Genomic DNA, 27,174 nt, shown 5'->3' on the forward strand with positions numbered 1-27,174 from the left:
TGTGTGTGTGTGTGTGTGTGTGTGTGTGTGTGTGTGTGTGTGTGTGTGTGTGTGTGTGTGTGTGTGTGTGGTTTTGTAAATAAAATCTCTTCAAGAGAGAGCTAACTGTTAAAAACAACAACCCTCACTACTTTACTCTACTACAAGGCACAAATACTTATATTTGTCATAACAGTGTGTTGCCTAATATTTATATTATTTCTTTTTCCAATTAGCATAGTGATTTAAATTCAAAGACATATTTTTTTCATTAATGTCATTATAATGCATTTTTTCTGGTTTTGAGAATATCCCAAAACCTAGTTTTTACACAATTTGGCATAACAGTGACTTTGAAATGTGTGACTCCATTAATTTTATGGAAAGAACAGCTATTTGTGTTACCTTGTGCGCATGCTTGTCTCTCAGCCAACTGTGAGGAAGCCTGTTAAGTAAACATAAATGTCTAATGCTCCCTGGAGTTCGCTTTTGGCCTGCAGAGTGTAGTTTTTCACTGTGATTGGATATCGACAGAGGCATCATGCTTTGGGCTAGAAGTACACGCACACACAAATAAACACACACACACACACTGACAATGCATCATAGATGTAAGATTATTCAAGGATCATCAAGCAAGATTAGACTTAAGTAGATTGCATTTAACAGATGTTTTAAGCATTCTGAAAAACATTCAAATAGCCATCTTCATCCATTCAGTCCTCAATATTGTTCTTTTTTTCTGTTTTGTTCGTATGTCCTTTTTTGTCTCTTTCCATTATCTCCTCCCTCCCTCATTCATTCATCATTTTGGAGGCTTTCAGAACAGGTGGTTGTCCATATGCAACAGTTTTCATGTTAAAGCACCTTTTGTTGCCTGCTGCTAAAAGTTGTTTCCCTGTAGGTGCCACAAGGAAAACCATCCAGCAGCTGGTGTTTCCTGGTGCTTCTTCTGTTTCTTCTCATTTTCGAATTCTTTTTCTTTCTCCTCATCGTTTAATTTTAAACAGTGGTTTTGCCTGCTACGAAAGCTTATAGAAAAGCCCCACTCTGCAAACACACAGGCAGAAACCAACTCACACAGACCATAACTTTAAACTTTTATCACAGCAACCGGCAACATCATCAGCCATTGTCCTCTGTACTTTGTCTGTTGGTCTAATGTCTGTATAATTGTCATTGTTCTCTATTACAACTTGACATCAGGTCAAATATGTGTTGAGCTGTAAATAAATCTGCTACTTGACGAGGTTGTGTAACTTATTCTGAGACACTGTGAAATTAATTTTGCTTCCCTTCAGTTCTCTACTCCAAATGCTTGGTTTTAAACTAGAGATACGTTACAAAACATTAGAACCTTCTACATTCATAAAAAATATCCATGTTGATGTAAGATTTCTGTAATAGAGTGAAGAAACTGTGTGCTTTGTGTGTAAATCTAAAACCCTTTTCAGATGTGAGGTACGCAGCAATAATATCTTTGTCAGTCTCTTAAAGCAATGACAATCAGTCAAGCAGACATTAGTTACTTTTCTGTTTACATTCTTCAGTGTTTATTCATTGCCATTGAAAGTGACAAACAGGTGCAATATTCTCCTTCAGAGATTAGACAGTAAATCAAGTAAGATCAGGTCTCTTGCTACAATGTGTCGCAATAAATAGTATACTGAAAAGCGTGCAGTTGCTTTGTAAACCACTGAAATATCTTTTGGTATCATTATCAGCTCAACAAATACATTATTTTTATCTCACCAGCTACATCATAAAATTCACAAATACTTTAGAAGTACAGCTTTCTCTTAACATGTCATTTTGCTGTAAAAGTTCATGTAAAGCTAACCAGTGTGCTGCATTGTATAAAAAAACTGATGAGGACAATTGTAAAAATCAAGAAATTGTCAAAAAGATAGCAGAAGCTTTAGTTACAGTTCAAACTGTTTTAAATTAATGTTGGGTGTTCGTTTGGCTCTGGTACTGTAGGTAAAAATAAGATAATTAGATTATACAGCTAATCATTTTAAGTAAAATTATGGAGGAGAAACGTTTGGACACCCAGATATTGATGCAATCTGTCAAATTCCCCTCAACAACTGACCATATACCAGTTTAACCTACCATTTGCATGAAGCAAATTTTTACTTTTTAAATGAATGTGAGACAAATAGTCTAGATCCAATGCATATGGATGGGTTGATTGGCAGTCACTGATGTCTGTTTATGAATGCTTCAAAGACATATTTTGTAAAGCTGCGGACATGTTCCAATGTCCAGCCAAATATTGAACATGCTGGGTATATTTTGTAGAGTTTTTAACTGAGATCAGAGCTGCTGGAAGCTGAATACAACTAACAAACACACAACAAGCAAGATGGAGAGCAGAAGATACAGTCCAGCTGGACTAAGGAATTTATGTCGTGCAAGTTTCAAAACAGAGCAGAGAGATGAATGGCATATTGAGAAATTAGTAGCTCTCCTCAGGAAAGCCAAAAAGATTACATCCATAAGAGGTGCTTATATCACAGTGAAATGCGTTAATGACAAAAGATAATAAGCGAGATTGTGTAGCTTCTTAATAAAGATCAATTACATAAACTGAGATTAAAGTGAACATAATCTGAGAAAGTATCACTTTTTCTCAGCTCGAGAGCCTAAACTGTTGCTTGTCTAAGGTAACTACTAACTCAAAAACTCTGAAACCTTTGTCTCTAGATGGCAACTGCATGCTCTCTATGTGAGGACACATATTTTACTTTTAACCACTTTCTGAAAGGAATAAGGAGAGAAATAAAAACACCACCATAGAAACTAAAGCTCCACTCTTTGTTAATGTTTACATACAAGCTAGCATTAGCATTGATGCACAAGCAGTCACTAGCCTACATGAAGTGAGAAAAATAGGAGTTTAAAACTCCCGTGAGCCAATGCTTCAAATGTAAGGCAATGACTCATGGGGTTGTTCGTGACCTGTTTATTGATTTTTACAACATGGCAGTCATTATTGAATGAATGGATGGATTATTGTGGAGTGTTTTATGTAGTTTCAATATTTTTGTTGCTGGCAATGTTTATTCAACAGTGGCAATTGACTGCCGCCATTAAAAGTTTCTCCAGCAATGAGGGAGTTTCTCCCAGTGTTAAATGTAAAGGTAATGTAATGTAAAGGTGAGCCAGTTAAAGACAAACATGGCATAATATCACTGTTGACATACATATTTGAAGTACTATAAGCCAAGAGTTTAGAATCTGGAAGGCAACTGATGCATTTACCAAGTAAGGGTTGTGTTCGCTCACACCTGGGTGTAGCCTTCTCTAATTTCTCCCATGGAAGTCTAAAACATTGTCATTCATTTGTCCTTTGTCTGCACTTGAAACTACAAATGTAGGTGTAATTGGAATCTGACACTTTCCCACGGTTTAACTGATCCAATTTAGAAATATAAGTAGATATCTCGCTTTCTTGAAAGAACAAGTGGTATTTCACCTCTACAATTATTATGATGCTTAGTTTTACTACTACATACAAACTTAAATATTGCATAGCTAATGCACTGGGCAAGCAGGCCTACTGTCATGATCCAGTTTAAAGTTGAGGTATTCATGAAAATACAATATAAAGAATGACTTGGACTACTTGTGTGTGTATATATACTGTACGCGATTGTATGTGTTGCACAGAATCCTTTAATCCCATATGGCATGCCACATATTGTGACAGTGGCTATCCCCGCCCACAGCTTTGATTTGGTGAGTGAAAAGATAATTATTTCACCTTTCACTTGAAATTCATTATCAGAGGGAGAGAGAGACAGATAAATGACAGGTAATTGCTTTTCAGAGTCAACACCATTCTTCCCCAATATACCAGAGCAAGTGGGGAGCTGTGAGGAATAGAAAAAGAGCAGGTGAGAAAGGCGAGGCAGAGACAGAGTGGGGTGAATGAGAAGGAAGGGCTAATTTCCATAATGAAAAGGTAATAATTTGTGGTGTTAGTGTTAGTTTCAGGCGAGTGTCTATGGCATGTCAGTTCCTTGCTCGAGGTCATTGTGTGGTGCCAGCCATGCATACTAATTCGTTAACAAAAACCCGCATGGCCTGCCCCTTCTCGAGAATGTCAGTTTCGCCTTTCTCCCTTTCCTCTCTTCCATCCAATTCCATCAACACCCACTCTCTTCTCACTCCACACTTAGCTTAATCTTTTTCTCTTTTTCCCACCACATTTCTTAATCATTTTCAAGATTTTGATGGTGATAAGAAATACAGCAATGAATTACGTGTGCTTCTGGAATCTCAAAAAGGCTTTGAAATATTATTTTACGGTCACTCTGACCTGTTCCATTCTTATAGTGTAACAGAAGGTGTTTCTTTCTCTTTGCACTTAACTCATAGACACCCAGAAGCACACAATCCCCTCAACCCAGCAACATGAATGATTTAGGAGAGTGCACATTGACTATCTGCCACCTGCCTTGGGCTCCGCTCAGGCCCACCTAGCTGCTGGCTCTGCATGTTAATGCCCAGTGGGTAGGGACTTGCATGTTAACATGGAGTGGGACACGAGGCTGGTTGACAGATTGACAGAGTAGACACTGTACACCTCCACTACTGGTTAAAAGGAGACGTCCAGACATCAAGGGAGCTCTGCCTCCAATTTGTTTTCTCGTGTTGGCTTGCATGTGTTGAGCAGAATTAGGCTTCCCCTGAATCACTAAAACGTAACTGTGTTTAAACCCAAGCTGTTTCTGAATGGTATGGAAATGTCAAGTGAAAGCACAACACAACTATCTTAGTAAATTGAAAAAAGGTTTTGTCCTTTTTTTTTACAACAAAAGAAAATAACCTTTTTAACAAATGCTTTTCGGGAAGAACTGATTGCTGCTGTTGCTATGTGACTAATGGAAACATGTTTGAAGTGCACTTCCTTTTTGCTAGCTAAAAGTTTGCCTGTTTTTCTACTCCCAGCACAGTGAGCCCTCGTCACATGCTAAAGCCTCATTGCTGCAAGAAGTAAAGAGCATCATTGCACCATTTCTGCTGTAAACAGCAGGAAGAAGTTTTTTGTGTTGGGTCACTCATGGGAACGATGAATCATGGAGCAAGAAAAGAACATACGAGGGTTGAAGAGTTATTAACTCTGTAACTGCTGTGCATTTTACACATTAAAAAGGAAGTGGCTGTGGTAAAGCATTTACACTCTTGTTGATGACATTAAAGTGATGGTTCAGATCTTTTGAAGTGGGGTTAAATAGTTATTAAAGTTAAAGTTAAACAGTTAATGTTTTACATGCTTTTAATAGCTTTTCGGACATCAGAAATCAGTTTCTGACAAGAATGTCAAACTAACAGCTAGTCTTTATGGGGCCTGGGACCAAAATGGAATGCTGCTGTCTTAAAACTACTCCAATCATGCAAATACTTCTTTTAATATAAATCTTTACATGACCATCAGTTATGTGTTAGACAGTTATTTATGTAGAATTATATGGATGGTTATTTGCAAATACAAATAGTAGCAGAAACAGCTAGCTGTAGCGCTTGAGACTCAACTCTTTCTTCAGACTGAAGTCATTAAAATAGCTATCTACAACAATTAAAAAAGCTATCTACAACAGGTAAAATATATTAATTGTTCGTAGCTTTTTCACATACCGAAACATCAAAAGATCTGAACTATTGCTTTAAGTTTTGCATACGTTCACACAAGATCTAAGGTTAAAAAGAGCACTTGTACACAAGCGGCACACGTTCATTATTCTGTCTGTAAAGAAGAGCATCATATGCTATAGTTTAAGTTGTCCTAAATTGCTTCTTTTTAAAACTAAATAAAATGTGTATTTAGAATCTTGTAAGAAAATAGGAGCTGTGAGTGTGTAATGACAATTTAAATCTAATTTAATCCTTCAACACACATTCACTTGGATACATTTTAGCTCCTTATGCATATATCATTTTGCTTTGAATTGTTTTTTATTCTTTAGTTTCTGTGCTGAGCTGATGTGTGTAGTTGTGGCATCTCAGTTTAGACAGCAAGGGAAGGTAATTGAAATTCCTTGTATGCATGTGGTCACTTTTTACCCATTAATTTTTGTTTCCAACTCACTTGCTTTTCTAAATAGACTCCATTCTCTCTCAATAGAAAAATGTGCTTGAAGAATATTAATGTGTAGCTCACAGTCGATTTTAGGATGGTGAGTACAATTTAGATTTTCTTTTTTTATTTAATCAAACTGACTTCACGTTGAGAAGTTGAAGGCTTTTGCATTGGCAATGCCCCTTTTTTAGTGACAAATGGATGCTTGGTATTGTTGGCTCATACATAAATTCCACTTTTTATGTTTTAGCTGTCTAACATGGGAGCCGATCAATCTGTTCTTCAAGAAATATTGATCTAATATTTGTAAAAACAAGTCTTCAATCAAGTGTAGAGTTTTTAAGTCTTGAGGTAACATATAATACATAAACTTGGATTCAAAACATGGTATCAGGGTCTACTGTGCAAGGTGTATCTGATTCTGATTCTGATTCTGTTTAACCAGAATGGGATTTTGTAGAGTTGTTTTCTGACGCAAATATCCTCTTCTATCCACCTCCTTATACCACTCAGGCGTGCTAAAATAAGTGAAACGTAGGTGAGGACAGCTACAGGATTTGATCATTCTTATTTGGAGGAGAATTGTGCTGTTTGCATATCACTAACATTTTCAGCATTCTTCTGTGACATCCGTTTTTGCCATAGGTGTGGGGGGAGTTGGATGACTCACCAAAACAAATTTCCTGTCCCCACGACATTATCAACTTTTGAATTTTCAGTCGCTAATGTGGATGAGAAATCCGCTGTATTAGTCATCGCATGTCCCCTGTAACTTAAAGCAGACAAGCATGACTGCTAATTCAGGCACCGAGGCAAGTGCATCTTCCTTGACTGAAGCTGACATCTACTATGGTGTTTGACAAGACAGTGCAGTTAAGCACTGGACGGGACCATGACATTTTGTAATGGACTGTACATAGCATGTCTGCAAACAATCCATAAATGTATGCACATCAACAAAATCCATTTTCAGTGAATGGTTATGATGTAAGTGAGTTGTGACAGGAGCAAAGCAGAGTTTTAATTTTTACAAAATAAACAACACTCAGTGCAGTTCCTCTCCTAAACATTAGGTGTTGCTACAGTAAAAAAAAATCTACAGAGCAGGAGTAGCACTAGAAGAAGTCACAGAGGAAGTACAATTTTCATGCATAAAACTGCAGTTTAACTTGATTATTGTTGCTCTTTTTGAAGTTAAGACCTGCATGCAAAACCTTTTTATTGTTTTAATGACAGTATTCAAAATGATACTCTTGCTATTTTTAAATTATGGTATTACTGTAGTTCTGTCCAATAGAAGTGTGAATTTCCACCTACATGTGCGAGAACAAATGATGAAAGAGTATTGCCATTTATCTAATGGTTAACATATCCTGTTTTTTTAGTTTTTGCTTTTGTTTTTGATGTTGTTGTCTTTAATCAACGTGGTTAAAAATAATTTAAAAACAATAAGTCTTATCCTCTCAAAGGAATATGCAAAATGCTGTAAATGCAGGGGTGCAACATCTAAATTTATTTATAGTGTTTATCTTAAGTAGACAGCTCTCGTTTTACATAATTTCCTTCCAGGTCTACAGACACCACATAGACTGAATATGTGAAAGAGAGAAGGTCCAAGAGAGAGGGGAAACAGATAAATATAGAAAGACTTCCAGTGTTTTCTTGTTGGGCACTGAGGCATGGATAAATATTCTTCTAACAATAAGTGGAGGCGACAGAGGTTGTCTGAGAGCGTGCCTCAACTCTGCTCCTTTCCTCCGTTCTGCTCTTCTCTTTTCTCCTCCTGATCCAGGTCTATTGTATTCTCATGGATGCCATGTTAAGAGTCAGCAGCAAAAAGCATATTTGCTTTTTCTTATGCAAAAATTGTAATTTTTCATCCTAGAAATTGTATAATTGGGCCAGAAATGCTTGATACTTGATTCTCTGCTTTTGTTGAAACTAAATATTATAGGTGGTTGAAACTTGCTTGGAAAATATTTTACCTATAGTGGTTCTTATTTTTAGGTCATTTTGTTTTTTATTCGTTCTAATGTAAACGATTGAGCCCATTAGCTCTGAACCCTCTCTATGAACAGCACCCACTTTGCACAATACAATATTCAGTTGCCACAACAGCTGCTCTGTTTTATTGTTGATTTCACTTGTGTGCAGCAAAGACATGGACACTGACAATTCCCCTTTGACAGTTTTAAACTCAGTGCGTATATCCATGCAGAAGTCACTGAAGCGTGTTAAGCTATGCTTACAAATTAATAGCTGGGAGCAGCGTGGAAGCAGTGCAAGAGACTCTTGTTGGACATGGGGATTTGAAAACCTGCATGTTTTCTCCAGTGTTGAATGTGTTCAAAGTGAAGTGGCTGCAGGGCTTTTTTTCTCTGCAGGGAACTTTAGGGAAGAAAACACACAGAAATACTGAATTTATTGCACAGTATGCATGGTGGCTGCTTTGGTAACACAAACCATAATGTTTAAAATGAGTACATGTGGTAATGCGGGTCCACCATTGTTTTGGGTAATCCCTCCTGTCAGTTGGTGGATAGACAGACGGCCATGCAGGGCACTCTGAGGACAGCAGACGCTTTGCAGGCCTCTCGGGTCTGTGCTGAGAGCACAGTGAACGCCACAGGAGGCCATCTAACACATGGGTCACTCCGAGAAAGTCGGCACATCATCTGGCCTTTTTGTTTCACTTCCCAGCTTTTAGTGATCCCCTGAGACTTTTTAAATGCCATTTCTACAATACAATAAATGTATTTTTTTATGTTTTTTATGAACAGTTTTTATTTTTTTTACTTGCAAAACTGGAAGGTTTTTCTTTTTTTCAAATCTGGGCTGAGTAGAGCAAATACTTGCAAATGCCAAAGCAATTGACTACGAATGTTTGCCTTGGGAAGTAAGCGTCAGAGTACCTTTGTGCATTATAAACTGTAGTATGTGTGCATTCATTATCATATTGATATGTCAGATATGCTTGTGCTCATGCAGTGGATGATATATAAAATAGCAACACTAAGGCAACAGTTTCTTGATGCAAATTTCTAATTCTAATCTTCATATGTTACAGTTCATGGCTGTTTGCTGTAACGATACTATATCATCTTGCAGATTTTTGTCAGATAGAATTGCTTACAAATTATCTGCCATATCTTACCACTATCATTTGCTTTCTTTATTTTAGGCATGCTTCCAAACCCATTTCACCCTTAAACCCATGTTCCTGGCTTTAACAGGGATGCTGGAAAGAGGTGCAGCCTTGATTGGAGCAGTTGTGACATGTTTGTCAAATGACCTACTTCTGTCCATATTACGAATTAAAATTGTATGATGGAGACTAGGGCAACTAATGAATCTTACATGTGGGGGTGGGGCAAAGTGACTGAGTGAAGAATGAAAACAAAGTTTACACGAATACAAATGTTCATGAACTTGTTTATTTATTTTTGAAAGCTGTGTGCATTTAAATAAATCAGTGAAAATATAATTTTTCATGTTCTCCTGAAAACAAAAGTAGGACTAATCTAGAAGAATAAGCATAAACACAAACAGGCAAACTGACCTGCACATTACCCACCAAGCCTAAGCGCTAATGGCTCTTTAATTGGTTGAGTGTTTGCTGGGAGGTAGCTGTAGACAGATGCTATCTGGTCCTTTTCTCTGTAGGAGGTGAGAGTGGAGCTTTAATGGTCAGTGTATATGGAACCAGGACCTGAGGTGGAGACACAGCCTGCTGATCTGGCCCCTTTTAGCTGTTGAATTAGTTAGCGTGGGAAGAAAGTTGACTGAAGGAAGATTAATTTCCACGTTTTGTACCAGACACTATTGTGCCAACATCAGCAAACCTTGTGTCCACTGCTTGTGGTTACAGTGTTTAGCCTTAGAGTGGGATGCTGTTTGTGATAAATTGGACAGTGACTTCACTCAAGAAAAGTTGTTTGTCTGTCTTGGCAAGCATCCCCGTTTCGCTTTCTTGGTGGCTCCCCCTCACCCCCCAGTCTTCTCCCTCTTATTGTCTTCCTGCTCTCGCTCCATCTCGCCTGCTCCCTCTGGCTCAGTGAGGCACAACTGTGTGTTGTGAGAGATCATATCCTCTTGACCTTGCTCCAGGAGCTCTGATATATTTCATCTCCCATTGATTTTCTATCCCCTGTCATTTTTTTTATCACCCACTCCCTCCCTTGCATCCCCATTTTTCTTTCTCTTCACAAAATCATTTTCATCTCATCCCATACAAACAAACTAAAAGAATTTCTATAAGTCAGGGAAAGAAAAAAAAAAACAGAATGGGGGCAAAAGCAAGAAAGTAAAGGGGTAGGACACGATTACATTTTCCATCAGAACGAACGTTGAGAAAATGTCCACGCACAAATAGAAAAATACAGGTATGCCAGAGAAGTGAAGATGAAAAAAGAAGGAGAAAAGAAAAATCAATGCACTCATGGGCTGGTGCGTGCACACAAACACCTGCTCAATAAGGTGTGTGTTTTAAGGAGAGGACCTACTTACAAAGCAGCCATTTACTGTAACTCTGCACAATAATAGCAGCACTTTCCCTGGAGGTCTTTTTAAACACTTAGGTGTCACTACCTGTGAGATTAAGAAAGAGCAGAAAGCTGGTGATTTTTATGACCTCCATGCTCCTCTTAATGTGTTCAGACTAACACAGTCTGTCCCATTAGCATCCATGCTGTTGGAGGGCACAGGGTCAGCCTCCGTATGGTGTAACGGTCAGAGTTCAGGGTTATTGATACGCAGGTGGCATCGGCGTGTATAATGTCCACAGAGGTGATGCGCCTTGCAGTCCGTTGCCCTGTTGCATCTGGGTCCTTCCCCGCAGGCTTGCTGGGTTTCAGAATCCATCCTCAGCTGTCACTCAAATCCTCTCATGAGCTCTGATTGGTGAGCTTGTTCCCTCATTAGGGAAGAGCGAGTACAAACACAGAATGACAGATGGCAAAACAAGAGCCCTCTCACAGAGGAATACAATGGGCAGACTATTTCCTGTCTCTCCATTTCATCACATTCTCTTTTTTTTTTTTTTTTTTTTATTGACAAGCATCCCTGCAGTGCTCCCGGAGAGCCATACCTTTTCCTGCTCAAAAACATCAGTGAGTCGACACTGCTGAGGAGGAAAGCACAGACTATCAACAGCAAGAACAGACTCCCTATTGATTTGTCGACTGCATTCAAAACACAGTTATGCAATATCTTCCTCCATCCTTCTCGCCATTAGAAGCAATTATTCTCTTAATTTCCCATCAACAAAGTCTAGTGCTTATGTAATCAGGTGAATTCATGCTCAGTTAGATATATTTACTGTTAACGTAATAGGCATTTGGGTTGGTAATTGTAATAATACTGCTTCCAGCAATAAAACCGAATCTTACATAATTCTGTCTCTCATTGTTTTTGAACAGCAATGTGTTTTGTTTTTTTTTTGCTGTTGTGCTTATTCTGTCCCTTTTTTCTTTGTGTGCCTGGTGCTTGTTTATTTTAAAATAAACAGAGACAGTGGGGTCAGTGAAGTGCAGGTGATGATTCATTTTGCATACTTCCTCAATAAATTATAGTAGCTATATATTTATGTCATTTCCTTATGTTTTCTTTGCTGCTTTGGGTCAGAGTGTCAACCTTGTTTTTGTGTCCCCTTTGCAGGGTTGTCCATTCTGTTTCTGTCAGCTTTCCACTATGCTGCTCTTTGTGCATTTAGGCATCACTAAATCACAGAGTTGTGTTTAAATGAGCAATGGCAACATTTGGGTTGCTTCTTTAATGTTAAACTAAGAGGAAGATGATACTGTATGTTTTGACTGCAGGGTAGAATTGTGTTCCAAGAGAGGAGCTGCAGATTATGGTATCAGACAAAATGTTGCACTATCTGAATAGAAATGCGAGAAGAGAAAAAAATATGTACTGTTTGCGGATTTTGCTTTAGTTTCTTCTTTAAGCAGCACAGCCACAGTTCAATAAGGGTGGTTTACAATTGATGTTTCACTATACTGCCTGTCAGCAGTGTAGCTAAGTGTCTTAATTAGGCCAGTGAAAGTTAAGATCAGCTGAATCTAACAGAGCAATAGTTACAGACAGAGCTTCCTAAATTTTGTCTTTTTTCCATAAAAAAATCTAACTGTTATGGTATATCTGAGCAGTTCCTGATGCTACATATCTGTGCTTGAGGATATGTTCACAAATGAAATGAGCCAGATCTGCATCTATGAGTTCAAAATAAACACTTGTGAAAATCCTTCTATTCGGCCTGTGTATCACATTCAGTCCACGTTTCATTACAAACTGACAGCATAGAGGGTTATTCCCCTCAAAGATAAACAACACTCTGTGCTCCTTTGGTGTGTAACTGCTTCTTGCACATATTGGATCATTGTGGGTCATACTTAGCTACAGTGGGAATTCTTTTCATTAAAAATGCAAACCCATAGGTGGAGCATGCCTTTGAAGGAAAAGAGTGATGCACATCTCCAGTCAGGATTTTGGAAAACATCCCTGACGATGTAGTGTAAATGTGTTAACGTTTAGTCTCTTTTTCATTTCTTTACATGCGCGCCTCTGTTGCTGACATAAATATCTCACAGAGATAAATGCATTTTGAACTTTTTCCATCATCCACTTAGAAACGCTGTGATGTCTTAGCTCATCCAAAGCGTTTGGCCTTGTTTCTGCTCCTAAAACGGGGTTCAGAGAGTCTACGTATCCTCTGAGACCACAACTAGACAGCAACACTCAAAGTCCTGTCATAAACAAGTCCTGCTTTCTTTTTTAGTTATCTACTCTTTTGTGGCAAATTTTGTATTTGTGAAGTTACTTTATTATTGTCAACTGTGCACATCCTTCAGAGGAACAGCTTGATGTGTGATCATTTGATGGTGTGCTCACTTTTCATTTTATATTTCTAAACTGCAAAATGTTTGATGTGACAGTAATTTTTGTTATATTGATAAAGATACTAAACAGGTTTTCCAGAAGAACTTAGTTGCTTAGTGGAATATAAACTTTAGTTATGTATAGTTCACTAAATCATAGAGTTGTCTCTGTGTGCGTGTCTGTTTGTCTTTTATCATTGCTGGTTGGATTTGAATAAAACGCCCAGAAAGCAATCATTGGATAAACATCTACAACTGATTAATTTTTTAATGAGTTGCATTTAGTTTTCTATTATGCAATTAGCTATATGATTGAGCTAATTTTATAGAAAAATGTGAATTATAGGTGTAAAACTGCAATCAAGTTGATAAAAGTGAGATATTAACCTTAAGGGTTCTATTAGTCTTGTTTTAGGTTTTACTTTAAACTTTTTTTAAGAATTTTCAAATCATGTGTCAATTAATGCTTGAAGCAATAACAAAAATGTAGTCTAAATATATGCTGATACTTTACCAAATTACTCTCATATTTATAAGTCACATTGTACTGTGCCACATTTTGACAAAATAATTTAGACTTTTTTTGCGTCAATGCGCTAATATTACAAAATGTTTATAAAATGTCAGTCTACTGTGTTGTTTATTTACCTTATACTAAACATCAGTTTGAAAATCTTTATTTGTAGATACCCTTCCATCTACATATCTGGCTTGTGGTTTGTTACTTAACCATTTTTTCCCCCATCAGATAAAAAAGGGAATATGGTGGGAAGCTTGACCATGTATTTTCATGGTTGACTAAAAAAGAAAAACTAAGTTTACCTGTCCCTGTGGGGAAGGAAAAGATTGTAAATTGCCAGCCATGACAATCTATTCCCTGTGCGCTCATGGTTGGCATCTCGTGGACAACCGGTCCCACAGCTAACATTTCCCCACAACTCACTCAGCAGTCGAATGAAATACTGGAGTGAGGTGGTGCATGCATAAGGAAAAAAAAGGTCTTCCATTAAGTTAGAAATTAGGTTTGAGAATAAAAAGTCCAACAATAAAATAGCATGTAATTTTGTGCTGGAAATTTTACTCCATATGATTGTCAACAACATTAATGTTGTCATTATTGCAAGTAAGGAATAGTAAAAACTCAAAATGAAGACTTTTGGTAAATGTGGAGGCAAAATAAGATTTGTTGACATGTCTTTACTGTACTCTATGTGCTGCAGAATTGTCACATAGAAATGTAGCCAAACTTCCCTTTCCACTGATTCATCTCTCCAGCTTTAACAAACGTTGGCATCCTTGTGTGTCAAGTGTTTCTGATGAGAATTATGATTTCATAAATTCTTTGTGTCATTGTTTTAAGACAGATGTAGTTTGCTGTTTTCATTATAGAAAATATTCGAAGCCTATTGAATTTCCTTGTTTTTGATAGATATAAAAAATCCCCAAGTCAGTTTTTGCTGCACTACTGTTTTTTTGTTTGTTTTTCTTACAACAAACTTGATGTCACAAACAGGATTTCATTTGTGGTTTTGTGTATAGGTTCAAGCAGTTTCCTCATTTAGGAACTTACTCCTTTTTTTTCTACAAAACATAGAAAGTATGTAAGTAAAGTTTATTCATTAAGCACCTTTCACAGATAAAATTATCACAAGGTGCTATACAAAAAAAAACAAACAACTAAAAACAAGTGCCAATAACAAGGTCAGATAAGACAATAAAAACACAATGAAAATAAAACATTCAACAGAAAGCCTTATTAAGCAAGTTTTTAAGTGCTTTTTAGTGGGTAACATTTACAAAATGTTTTACAAAACTCATTTTATTCCATTTTTTTTACTGATTGCAGTTCAAAACTTACCAAAATAACGTGGTTAATAAATACAATACTCACATCCAACTAATTTACGGACTTTTCCCCCTAACAAAGTATGATTTCCAAGAACTGGTCTGCTTTACTTGGTTGGTTTTCTCATAAATAAATAAAAGTTAAAACCACAAATCTTTGAGATATTTTCCCCCTGTTATTTGATAATAGGAATTTGATAATATATTAGCTAGAATACAAGTCAAAATAAGTTTTAATGTATTCCCTCTGAAACTTTTTTGGCTCAATAAAGTTTTCGGCTGTACTTTCCACCATTTAATATTTTATCTTTTTTTGTTAATTGAAATACATTTGATAAATAATAACCAATAATTTGCTGATGTTAACAGTACATAACTATAGGTTTACTTTTTGGGTCAAATGGCTTTGTAGATGTCTTTTCAAATAACTTGGTTTTAGGTTTAAAGATGAATCTACAAATGAATCAGGGTACAGGCTGAGGTTAGTTCGTTTTCTTGATGAAGGTTAGAGTAAGGAGTCCTTAATCCATTATATCAATAAGTTTCCTCACAAAGTCACAAGCTTGAATGTGTATGTATGTGTGTGCTCTCAGTGTTGTTACCTTTACACAGCTGTATATTGTGTAATTACTTACATAACCCTCTTCTCTCTCCTTTTTTTCTCCTAGGTGAGTACGAGGATCCTTGCTGTACATGCATCATGGTCAGAAGAAGCGCTGGGTTGGTCGTCACAGTATGCACTCACTTTTTGCGTCCACTTCCTAGGTTTCACTTGGAAAATTTATTGTGAAATTGGAGGGCATCTGCACTTAACTCTCCTGAGTAATGGCTGATTATAGTTGTGGGCGCCACCATAGATAATCATTAGCCATATGCAGTGTGTACTGGCGTAGCGCAAGATTTAGAGTGCTGTCCGTGGTGCTGAAAACAAATCTATTGCTGCCAATACATTTGCGCTCAGTTGTGTAATAGGTCTATTCGGTGTGCAAGAATCTGTGGGAGCATGTGACAGTGTCTGCCCGTCCATCTTTACTGCATGAGTGTGTGTGTATGAATCTCTCAGTGTGTGTGTGTAGCTCCATTATCTTTGCGTCTGAGCAGTTTTCCCATCCCATGCATCATCCACCCCCGTCTGTCTCCATGTCAGGCCTGATAACAGCTCCTATTGCCCACAGAGATGACTAATCAATAACACACAACCATGGGAACAACAGCTTGCTGTTCACGCACACACACAAAGCGGAAATATTGGCACACTGTCCGCAAACATTGCATTGACTGCTGTAGGCTGACAAAGAATCTGTTGTTCAAGATATTAGGACTTCCTCGACGCCCCCAACCCTCCACCACCACCTCTGCCTCCCACAGCTACACCATACCTTTACTTGGAAAAATGTAAAGACACATATGCTCAACAACCCACCAGTCTCCCTACAGTCAGTCATGATTTACCAGCCTGACAGTATCGCCATTGTGGTCTTGCGGATGTTTTTTCTCACAAAGAATCTTCGGTTTCTTTCTCCTTGCATCACCTTCTTGATTTGTTGTGTTACCTTCTTATCTATTCATGTTCGGCACTTTAATACGCTTCTCGGACTAGGCCTGTCAACTTCCATGGATGCTAAATCAACGCCTCAGTTGAGTGAATCTACTTACTGATTTCACTTGATTTAATGCTCCTCACCTTCAATCAGGATCTCAGTCAGTTTCAGTGGAACAGCTGACGATGGATGACAATAACTGCATTAAAAAAAAAACCTTAGAAGTTTCTGACAAAGCACTTTACCTTCTCTTGTTTATTTTCTAGTTTGTCTTCCTCCACCTATCGGGGAAGTGTAATTCCCATAGACAGACTGGCCTGTAGAGAAGCTGCCCTCACTCCCCCCCTGAGGTGCCATTCTGACCCAATAATCCTCTCTCTCATGCCTCATTCACTCCCTTTTTTTTGCTTCCGCCTCTCCCTCTTATCCTCCTCTCACACTCCGTCACTTGCTTTCTCTCCCCCCGGTGGCCGGAATGCTGTAATTGAGTTTTTTATTCAAGTCAATTAAAAGTGCAGGCTCAATCGGAGACAAAACAAGTCTGCAGAGCTGCTTTTTATTTATTTATTTATTTTCTTTCTTTCTTTTTTTTTCCCTGGGGCGGGTTGCCTCATTTTTTATTCAGTCCACTCTTTATATCACTCAGTAGCTAAGAAAGCACGGGGTGTGCGTACTTTCATTTCATATGTGTCATTAAACTGTTTTGACATTGTTTACAATGTAATTTATCTTTCTGCATGACACCCCCCTCCCCCATCCCACAAAAGAAATCCTATTTAAATGGTAATTCAAACTTCTATTAAGTTGGGGCCTTTGTGAACGCCATACAGAAGTTGGTCTATTCCTCCCTTCTGCCTCAGTGACCATCTGAGGCGTGATTGTTTACTTCTAAAAAGCCAAATATTCATCAAACAGAAATGTCATCTACGCTCTCTTCAGCCCATTATGCTTTCCTATTCTTATTTAGCGTCGTATCTTGTTTGCAACTGAAGGGAGGAATCACATTGCTGAGTTCATAAGGATCATCTGCGATACTAGAGCATTATGGGAAGGTGTCATCTGCTGACGCTAATAACTTTGTAATCAGACTGAAGGTTTTCTCCTGTTTAAATAAGTCGGTTTAAGTTGCAGATGTTGGCACAAACTGTGCTGTGCATCCTAACAACCTAAATGTTTTTTGAGGTTTTTTTGTCTCCACCCCCATTACCTGAATTTTAATTTAGTTTGTGCAAATTACAAAAACGTAGAGAACGTGAAGGTGATGCTTTTTAAATGCAAATGAGAAAGGAAACGTGAGATTCACTGCATTCACTGAAAAGAAGAAAAGGGAGGAGATTTATGGTGGCTGTGGGGGCTAATTTTCTGTAAATACTTTAATCAGCAAACCGTTTGGAAGGCACAATCTTACATTGGAGTTTGTCTCTCGTGCACTTAAATAAATTCACATTTCTAGATAAACTGTGAGTTTCTGATTTGAAACATGTTTGTGCTACATCTTTTTCACTGATGAATGTTTTTTTTCTCATGCTGTGTCAGCATTCACACTATTGTTTTCTATTTGTATTTTGTTTCATTTGTGTTTTTGTTTGTTTGTTTGTTTTTTCAATCAAACCACTTCTGCATACTTTGTGCTACTTTAATGATTCACATGTCAAAACATTGTGCTATGAGTTTTAGTTTTTGTAACTTTTGAACTTTTCAAACTATTTCCTCATTAAGAGCTCTTCAGTTTCTCCAAAAACATTGTTTTTTTTTAAATAAACCTGCTTCAGCATACTTGCTCCAATTTTTTTCTTAATCTCCTTTTAGCTATAATTTTCCTACTTTTAGATTTTATCTTCCATTCTGCTACTTTTAGCTTCTACCTACTAATTTGCTTCTTTCAGCTTTTAGTTAGTTTTGCTCATTTTAGCTTTTTCTTGTTCTTCTCATTTTAGCTCGTCACTATTTGTTTTAACTTTACCCATCAGTTTCAGCTTCTTCAACAAATTTCAGCACAGCCATTTAACACTTAGCATTTGTACAGCATTTTGCAGAAAATGCAACTTTTTCTAGTTATTTCTTATAAGACTATTTTGGTTAGGAAACTGTGTCATTGCTATTTTTTTTAATTGAGGCATGCCCATTTAAAAGCTAATTTTCCTGTCTTGTTTCCCCATCTTGGATGGTAACTGACAGAACATAACGTGAGAGGTGAATAATCTCAATTGTCCTTTTGTAGAGAAGAGTTTTGGCACATAAAGCAGTTGTGTTTTGCCATAATGAGGTGCATCTTTGCTGGTCAATTTTCAAAGTAATTTTCCATTAAAAAAATATGTTTATGGTTTTATAGATTGGCTATACTAAACATAGCAGTAAAACTTTGCAACCTCCTTGCATTTATGGTCCGCTGGGAAAATAAACGACAGTTACGGTTTGACTATTCCAACCCAATAATAAAAGCATTTACTGATAATTCACAGAGGTAAAAAAAAAAATGAGCTAACCTTGAGGTGTGAACTTTTACAGCTGCTGTTTCGGCATTCCCTGTTAATAAACTTTTCATTGTTTATAGTGAGTTTGGAGGGGAGTGATGTAAGTGCCGTGAATAATGGAGAAAGATAATTAATGTTGCCTGTAAACTGCAGCAGCAGATGTGCCTGTTCAGTCTTTAACTACATGGACCCCAACTTCCAACAGTTTACTTGTATTAGATGGATAAATATATGGCTCAAACTGTGCAAGATAGATGTTGTTAGATAAGTTTTATAGCTAACAATACATTTTTGCAACACACAAGTAAACCACTCGTTTTTATCAAATTGTTTGCCTGTCTTTCGTGCATGCATGATGAGTTTTCTTCTGAACAACTCCAAAACGTTGTTAAATCACTCTTCTGGATCATCCGATGGTTGTATGCAAAGCAATTTTGAATTTAAGCAGTAAGGTAGAAGGTTAGATTGCAATCAGTTTCTGTAGCCGGAAGATTAAAGTTACTGATATAAAAACATCAAACTCTATCTTCACTCATTGTCACCTAAATTGGAACAGCATCATTTATTATCTTTTTTTTATCTACCTTCATGTACATTTTCCAGGTAAGCATTAGTAGGAGTTTACATTGTTGTTCTCAACATCTGAATGAGCTTTTGATTAAAAGCCCAGAAAAGGTTACAGCACAGACATTTTTATTTATTTACTGATTTCTTTTTCACATTGCATTTAGTTAAATCCTAAATACCACTGCATTTATTTTAATAACATTTTTCCCCCTTGACAAACAAAAACAACATTTAAAAGGAAATGTCAGTGTATGAGTTTCTCTAGGTTATTAGAATCTTAACATTGCAGACCAATAATGCAAAAAAATGCTAAGGGCAAAAGTTTAGATGGTTTACTGTGTGGTTTGGCTGAAAGGAAATGACTAATTAATATTTTACCTTTTTAGCTCAATGAATGACATTTAAATCTAAATAGCTAATCTGAGTGCAGCCAAGAACACTGTCCCAAAATAACTCTAATCACGAAAATTTGAGTGTAAAATTTCTCACAAACCTCTATGAAACTTTACACCATCAGTTTAACATTACACAATCATTTACATAAAATGCAAAAAAAAAAATGAAAAAAACCCTGCAAGTTCAAACATCAACTGCAGCAAACTGAGACACGTCAAGCTGGAACATCATAATCCTTCCGCTGTAGTAACCATGTAATGGGAAATTCACAATGGTGTAAAGGTTTACAAAATAACTTTTGTATAAACCACAATTAAATTTGTAAGACTGGAGTCATTGGCCTTGCCCTGACAAGTCATTTGTTCATTAATCCAGTCAGATTTAAACTTGTTAAGTTGTTCACTACAGGTCAGTTATTAATTGTTTACACCTTTCCACAGAACCCAAATAATAACAAATCTAAGCTATTCCCTTCAGACAGTAATAGAGGAGAAAACAATAAATAACAGCATCATTATTGTCTAAAATGTGTAGCTTTTTGCAGCTGCTTCTGCACAAATAGCATATCGATATCTAGTACCTGCTTCCTTTGAACTGAAAATAAAGGTTATGCTCAGAGGACTGGCAATGTAAAGGCCAAGCTAAACCCTGCTGATGTCAAATTCACATATTTTATTCTATAAGCTGTGTATCTGCCCTGAATTACCATACAAGTGAAGCCCTATCAGTAGTTGGCATATTAAAGTTCCTACAGTATAACATCCTTTAGCTGATCCAAACTCTTATTCTTGACATTTTCAGAGTGAACATTTTAAGACCTTTGTGTGATGCTAGGTGGTCTTGGTGCTGCTGCATACCCAGTGTACTCTGCATTATAATAATTCCATCCATCCCCGCACTAGTGTATCTGCACTGTATAAGAGTTCAGTCGTCCCAGTTCTCCCACATTTATGTTTTCAAATCTCTCTGTTTCCATGGTTACTGAAGACAGTAACAGGCAGGTAGACTCCTGACACAGACTTCCAGTCTATCTGCTATGTAAATGTAGTAGTTAGAATTGCTAAACTTTGGTAATTTAACTGGTTGTAATCCATGTAGAAGATCTGAAGTGTGATGTTCAGTTTTGAATGAACTTTGTCCAGATAAAGTCTCTGCCAGGTCTGGTTGTCTCTAAGTCTTCCCCCTGCTTTATGTTTTACATTTTTTGCATGTTACAATAAAAAAATCGATCCCTACAGAAGCAGAAAAGTAATGCATCAAATTGCTGCAGCCAGATTGTGCTTTTGCAAGCTCTCAGCACAGCTACTGTAAAACAATCAACATGTTATGCATGAGTGTTCAGGGTAGTTTCTCAGCCAGATCAAAAGGTAAACAGTGGTTATGGTTTACAAACCAAAGTTATAGGAACTGTCATTGAACAGATACCCAAAAAAAAAACTAAAAGAATTCTCACATCCATGTAAAAGTATCAATACCCAACCATGAAAGTACTGTTGGTTTGTATTACAAATTTGGTTCTAAAAACATACATGTACTTTTACTTAACGCATAAAAATGTCTCCTGTGAGATTTTGTAATGCATTGTATATGTTTATACTCTTTTAAAATCAAAATTCAAGTTTTTCTTGATGCAGTTGGAAAAGCCAGCTCATTTTAAACTTATCTGTATCCAAATGCAACTAATAATTAATTGTATAAATAATTATTCAGATGATTATTTACTCCACAAATCAATGTTTTGCTTTTTGACATCATAAGTCTTTTTTGTTGTTGTTTAATTAATATAATAAAAAAACAGCTTACCTCATGTCATTTCATTAACTGACTGGTCAACGTAAGTCATTGTTTCGGCGGTGCTTCTTTAATTTAATTTGTAAAGTAAGACATAATCAATGTTGTCAGAGTGAAATTACAAAGCAGCATAAAATTAGGCTACTCAGGAGAAGAACAGTGCTTTTAATTGTTGTGCTTCAATGCAGAAAGATGGTAAAATATTCCATCCTGAGTAACATTGTTTAAAAGTAACAATTGTCTTACATGTTTATGCGTATAGACATCTGTTCTTGGATTTTAAATGAATTAACTTGTTAAAGTGGACACTTAGTCACATCTTTATTTTTAAATTTTACTAAATTCTCCTGTTTTCTAGTTGTTTATTTAATGAACAAAGTTTAAAGCTGAGGCATTGAGGTTAAGAACACAGGAAAGAGTGAGGAGTTTAAAAACCATTTGCAGAGAAACAACATCAAATCCTCCCTTTTCTTAATCAAGCAGTCCTCTTGTTATTTCTTTTCTCCCACAGTTTGTGCTGTTATCTGTTGTGTTTTTGAGCTTGTACTACAAAGTAGCTCGAATGCAACAAGGACATCTTTTAGATATGAATTAACTAACCCTAATATTCAATATCTTGCTAAAGTGGCATTTTGGTGCTGGCAATCAACTCAGTACATCAGTCCAGAGTTTTCGAAGCGTGGCGTGTTCATGTTCAAGTCAAATGAATGGACCTGGTATTAGATGAGCAATTAGGACCATGGCCTTGCATATGTTTTATTAAAAATCAAACTGTAATCCTAAACTAACCTGAGAACTAGAGCAGAGTGAAAGTAACACAGCTGCTGCAGGAAAGGAAGCTGGCAAAAATAGGATGCTGAACATATGAATGTGTAAATTAATTAGCTGAATGAAATCAGTGTCTCATCTTCATTAAAGCACAAGCAGATGTGAGAATTTATATTTATTTATTTTATCAGACTTACGTGTTGCAAATGTATAGTTCTAATAAACTGAGAAAGTTGTATCCTAAATTTTGAAGATTCGACACTGACTGTTTTAAAACATTTCATGAGATGTGAACATGAAAATGAATGTACGTACAACATTTTCTTAAATTCTGAGTTCAGTATGCCACACACTCATGCACTTTATGAAAAAAAAAACATTTAGTAAAAAAATGCTGGGATTGTAATAAAAAAAATATTTTAGTATGTAGTTCCAAACATTAATAGTTCACAGCAACAAGAGTTTGAGTGATAACTTTCTGATTTAGACTGTAAGCTGTTCTTTTCTAGGTGAAATATCTCTCTTAAGGATGATTCACAGTGAATATCAGACAGAATGGGTTAATTCTGAGTGACATAAAAGACAAGATATGAACACTCCACACACCAATTTATTTTATCTCCCGCCACCATGAATGGCAGGAGATCATGTAATTGCCTGTCTGTATGTGTGTTTGTTTGTCTGTTAGCAAAACATCTCATCAACCATTGGACAGATTTTATTACAACTCTCAGTGAACATTTAGTGGATGTATATCTACATCTGTCCACCACAGCTAAACCACCATAAAAAACAGAGAACTGATACCCAGTATCATGACTGAGTCAGATTTACAGATATTGGGCTAAACGTTGGTGTGTAAGTAGCTCAGAGTTATTCCCAAAAATACCCTGAGTGAGAGCAAATCATTTTGTTTAAAACTCTGGCATGCAAGGCAGTAAGCAATATGCTTTTTTTTGTTTTTGTTCAAATTTCATTTGAGACTTGATTTGCCAGGAGATAACACTTCAATATGTCATAATCTCTTATCTTAAAACCTCCCCTGCTCTGGGGCAAATTAGGTTTTCTGTATACGTTTTCATGGCTGATATGTAGGAAATGAACAACCTTTGTTACCCCACAAACCCTGGTGTGAACCCAAATTTACCTCACTAAGCCAATAATCCTGCTTCATATTACAGATCCCTGGGGTCTTAACTTCTGGCAGAAATACTCTCCCTCCTTTACAGACATTAGCTGCTGAAGATCCTCAATAGCTTACATTCAGCTGTGATTAAGTTTTCTTTTGATCTATTAGATTTGAGTTTGATTCATTGGTTTCCAGCTGAAAGCTTCTTGTTCCTGGCAAGTAATCTGTGACTTGACAGGACAGTGGTGTTGTATTGAAAAAGCCGTCTTTCAGTCAACCACAAAAATATAATTTGCTCCCTCATGTAGCACCTGCTGATACTGTTTTGACAATTATGGTGGAGGGTAATACAACTGGGGCTTTTGTAAGCATTTGCCGGGAAGCTTTTCTTGTTTTTAAAGATGTGTAGACTTGAAATTGTTTTGATTTTTGTCTATTGACTGTCTGCGATAAGTGTGACTTTAATATCAGTATAACCACAGCTGTGCTAATAGTTCTATAGTTTAAAAACATCTATAAGTGCATACACAGCAGATAGTCATCATCTCAGTTTTATTAAACAAAATGGCTATAATATAAGTTAGAAGAATACCATTTTGGCCTTTAAAAAAAGTATTTTTTCCTCATCTCTAAACGCACTGAGTTCGCAATGTCAGGATACAGATCAGAAACCTTTATCAACTCAGCTCAGCAGGATGTAATGATATTGATGACACAAAGTCATCATGGAGGACATGTATCACAGCAGGAAATGTCTCAGCTGAGACATGTTCCCTCTGTACTCATCAATTCTTTAGCAACCTGCTGTCACCCCGCTCCTCAGGGTACAGCAACATATTTCTCACCTTTGCTTATTTTGCCATCGCTGTCATTTTTTTTCCTCCTCAAACAGACACATAACTTATACACATAGTTAGATGGCCTCTAAAAAAATGAGTCAAAATGTTGCTTAAAAAATACTGTTGCCACTTAAGCAAGCAGTACAGTACAGGAGTGTGGCACAGACAAGCGAGAGAAGTTGCTAACGAAAATAATATTGAAAAAAATAATCTAGGAAAAGTTGTGGAAAAAAATGCAGCCTGTCATTTCTCTCATTTTTAGTTTGCACCACCAGTGTCCAAGTAAAAAAAAAAGTCAACTCAAACTTGCTTAGTTTACAGTAAATATAGGGCAACACAAGTTAAAAAGGAGAAAGTAATCCTAGTAACATGAGCCATTTTTGATATCTTATCAGGGTGCATGAGTGCAAGGTGTACTAAAAATGTCCCCAGCTTGCTCCGTCATGTGAATATGATCACATTTGGCAGTACACACCTGGCTGCAGTTCATCTGAAATTTTGATTGCACAACAGTGAGACCCACTTAGGTTCAAGTAGAATCTGAACAGTTTGAGAAAAGAAAGTTTAACAAAAGTGTTAAAAACATGACAATATAACACAAATATAACTTTCCAATAGTAGTATTACAGTACATTTATTTCAGTACAGGTCTTTTGATTTGGCACGCCCATGCACCGAACAATTAAATTGTTGTTTTAACATACTGTTCAATGCAGAACTTTGTAAGGCACAACTAATCTTAACTGGGTTTGCTGCTCTCAGCTTTAGAAATGCAGCAATGGAACATACACCAAGAAACAAGTAACTGCAACCTACATTCAACATTAAACTCTACTGACAGCGAGCAGAGGTGGGCGGACAATTGAATGAAAACTATGCCAAGTGTTGTGCCTAGCTGGTTCAGTGTACTGTAGAACTTCTTCACTTATTCAAAACGGTGTCACCCAAATGTAAACATTACTGGTATGTTCTATCTGAGCAGCTCGTTGTATTCAGGCAGCCTCTGGCTAACAGTTAAAAAATCACCAAAGCAAAATGAAGAACAAAACAGTTGACATAAGATTGTATTTCACTCTTGACAACACAGATTTAAACACACTGAAAACAATTAAGCACTATTACCAATTACTAAGTTAACACCTGTTAGCTAGCAGGTGTACCATCTCTTTTTCAAATTACAAGCTGCAGTTGTTTACGTCCAAAACGTTTGCTATTAATCTCACAAATTAGACATAAATACCAGTGCTATCAAGAGTTACTTAAAAGGAACTGTGTGCTACATCACACCTGGCTGGTATATGGAAAACAATCTTCTGCAAGCTCAACTGATTTATATGAAGCACACTTCTGACAGCAACTCCAGGAGGTAGGGTTTGGATGGAAATTAGAGAAGGCACCATTCTAGTCACAACAGTCAATGCTGGAAAAACGTTCTTTTCACCAAAACTATTTTGAACAGTGACTTCAAAACTAAGGTTCATACCAAGCAATGATTTTTGTGTACCGTCTACATCTCTGTTACACACACACACACACAAATTTTGGGCCATCTCTTCCCACCTGTGTCACAGCAAAGTGGCCTCTGTTCTGCTTTTACATGAAACGGCTAAAATGTGGTATTAAATACATCCTAAGAAACAGCTTTCTGAGACTGCACAATCTGAACACAGACCAACATGTTTTATTGACTCTGCTGCTACACTGCCTTCTCCACTGCAATGCATAACTCACTTGAAAAATGACATTGCATCATAAAATGGATTCCTATGAAATTGGTGGGTAAATGCAAAGAGTGTGATCGATTGATGTTTTATTTATCTTTATCTTCGTAGAAAATTTGCATTCGCATTGGGTTTTATGATCAGATGGAAGTCTGGCTCTGTTGCCGGTTCTTGGATGAGACACAGAAATGAGTGTTAATATTTTCTGCCTATTTTTTTCATATAATATGTCTTCTGTCAAGATATTAAAAATAATGACTAAAAAAACCAAATGGAGGTTTGTTTTTTGTTTTTTTTGTGATTTGTTGTTTTTGCAGAGATAGCACTTAGAAGCCAAAAGTCACCAATGGATTACAGGTCTTTTGTTTAATTTTCAAAGCCCATGCAAAGGGAAGTTTGTTCCCCAAATGGTACTGCCAACTAAACAGCCTCTTTCCACTCTGGCACAGTTGGCCCACATTTAAATGAGATTTTATGCATGCATTTTAAAAAAGAATTCTTATACCAAAAAACAAACAAACAAAAATAAACTTCTGATTTTTAAAGATCAAAGCTGTTTGCCACAAGCTTTTAGCATGAAATATATATGAAACTGTGAATCTAGCAATTCAGTAGAAGAAACAATTTGTGAAAAAGGAAGAGGAACGGTTTGGTCCACTGCTTCATTAATAAACATATGACAGGCTGTTTAGTGAAAGCCTAGTTTATGCTCTCTTCTAGTGATTAGTGTCAGATTGTTGCATCTACAGTACAAGTAAAATGTCAAAAAATGTGTGAAATATCCAGTTTTTGCTCTTTTACATTCATATTACAAACCTTGTAAACATAAAACCTATAATCAGCGCAGTTTCTTTGAAAATACAAGCCTGAGAAGGAGCAAAAAAAATGTAGCAATGATCTGCAAAGAGGAATCAAAAACCAAGTGCTGCACATTCTAAGTGAATCAAGGCCAGATTGTACAAAATGTTTTATGCATATACTGTCTAGGAAGTGTGTGTGTGTATAAATATATGTTTATATTAGAGATGTAATAGTACAACTAAGTCACCGTTAGGTACGTATCCCTGTATGAGGGTCAAGGTTCGTTACAGTATGGGACAACAAGAAAAAGAAACAAATGCTGAATGGCACTTTTTTTAAAAACATATCACAGCATAT

At 36.7% G+C, this 27,174-nt stretch overlaps 1 protein-coding gene across 3 annotated transcripts in view; it reads left to right on the plus strand.

Annotated features, from left to right (window-relative positions):
* cadm2a (cell adhesion molecule 2a) overlaps nt 1-27,174 on the plus strand; it is a 232,018-nt gene that overhangs the window by 34,827 nt on the left and 170,017 nt on the right. The gene's annotated exons all lie outside the window — the stretch shown is intronic.

The sequence above is a fragment of the Kryptolebias marmoratus genome, linkage group LG13, assembly GCF_001649575.2.
Source record: "Kryptolebias marmoratus isolate JLee-2015 linkage group LG13, ASM164957v2, whole genome shotgun sequence".
NCBI lineage: Eukaryota > Metazoa > Chordata > Actinopteri > Cyprinodontiformes > Rivulidae > Kryptolebias > Kryptolebias marmoratus.